Raw genomic sequence first — 2,112 nt, 5'->3', positions numbered from 1 at the left:
AGGCCAAAATTCATCGGAGCATAACATGATTCTTCATAAAATAATAGGGTAACTCGCAACCATAGGAGCACAGCGTACAGAGTAAGCATGTAATCATTACACAGTATAGATACCATACAATACTATATGTTTGGCTCTGTAATGGGGCTTAACCGGGCCCTGGGCCACCCCCAAACCCCGCTGCCCCAACTCAGCCCGCCCCAACGGGGCGCCCCAAAAATCAGCGGGGCGGGCATCTCTGCCCCAAACCCAGGGCGGGGCGAGCACCTCTGCCCCAAACCCCGGCCCAGCGGGCTTTGGGGCGGGTTCGGGGCGGGGTCACGGGGCCGTCCGTGACACTCTAGATGAGGAAGAATCTTCCTCATCATCACTAATAAGATCAGCAGAATCAATACTAGACTGTTGGACTTTAGCTTCCTCCTGTAGTGCAGCAATCCTATCTGTTTTTGCATAATCTTGTATAAATGCCAGCTCCTTCTCTTCAATATTGAACTTTGTAGCACACATGAATAATATCAGATCTTTGATTGTTGTTGCTTTTAAAGATCCTTGCCGGTAGTGGCAAATATCACGAGTAGAATTGAATAATCATTCAACACCTGCACCACTTGCTGGGACTGAAAAGATATCCTGGGCAAGAGCTGCTAGAGTTGGGTACTCAGCCTCATGATGCTTCCAGAACTGCCGAGGGCAGGTTCCATTAGGTAGTGTTGCTAAAGAAAATTAGATCAAGATCAGATAAATAGGATTCAATTCAAGACCTACCACTATCACAGTACCGATCAACTTCGCCTTGGACAGTAGGTGCTGGCATCTCTGTTTGGTTTTCAGAAAGTAGTAAGGAAAGCATATTGGAATGGGTTGATTTCTGAATTTGCAATGGAGGTTGTTGAGTCTCAGAGAGCCAGTAGGGTTTGATCCAATCATTAAGACTCTCACGATAGAGGGCTGCATAGTCGATTTTCTGATCCTTCCAGTCCTTTGTTTGGAAATATTGGAGCTTATTCTGAGGTGAAAGAATAGTTCCAATTGCATAAAGCTCACCAAGCTCCTTGTTGCATGTTAGGGTGTAGTATTCACGCAGTTTATCCATAGATGAATTCAGTGCTGCAAGCATCTTTTGCTTCCATCCAATTTTCTTTTGCTGTAACTTTCGGATTGAAGATTCAATATGGCCAAAAAGCTTGTTGTAAACACTAAAGACTATATAAATAGTCACATCCTTGGACACTGAGATGGCCTCAGTAAATTGGAAGAATGGTTGGAGAATTGTAATCAAGTAATCCACCTGTCGCCATTCATCTGAAGATAACTTCAGATGATTGTAGGAATTCTGTGTGCAGAAGCGATCAAAATATATTTGTAGTTGTTTAGCACGGCGCAGCATAAGATATGTTGAATTCCAACGTGTTCGAACATCTTGGATTGGGACTAAATGAGGGGGCCGGGGCTGATTGGGTTGAGCAGGCTGGTCAGGTTGGAGATCTTTAAATATCTCTCGGCGCTGTGGGCTTGCATTAATAAAAACAGCAAGATTTCGGACCTATTAAAGAGTGATCAGGTTAGCATATATTAGTGAAAGGCTACAGAAAACCTACCTTTTGCAAGGTAGTTGCAATATCACCACTCTTTTTAGCAGTCTTTTGAGCAAATTTATCAAGATCATCAGACCAAACTATCTCAATAGCCTCATTCTTTGGATCTGCCTTCATCTGACCAAGTAGCTGCTTTAGGGCGAGCTGCATCACATGTGCAAGGCAGGGAGTTCGAATGATGAATGAGCCATGTATATCATATAGGCTCTCAACCAATGTGCTGTTATTAGATGCATTGTCTGTTGTAATAGCAAGAATGCGGTCTTCAATATCATACTTTTGGAGTATATCCCAAAGGACACCACCTAAGTTGAGACCAGTATGTTGGCCAGACAGTGGTTCAAAACCAAGTAATACCTCCCGATATTCCCAGTTTGAATCAATAAAATAGCCTGTAATTGCCATAAATGCCTGACAAAATGGGGATGTCCAGCAGTCCAGGCTAATTGATAGCTTAGCCTGTGGAGGTAAGCTTTGAAGCATGCTTTTCTGCTGATTGTGAGAGATCATCTGAAGT

Source organism: Aspergillus ruber (assembly GCF_000600275.1).
Source record: "Aspergillus ruber CBS 135680 unplaced genomic scaffold scaffold00060, whole genome shotgun sequence".
In the NCBI taxonomy this organism is placed as follows: domain Eukaryota; kingdom Fungi; phylum Ascomycota; class Eurotiomycetes; order Eurotiales; family Aspergillaceae; genus Aspergillus; species Aspergillus ruber.
Note: the sequence above shows the minus strand (reverse complement) of the source record.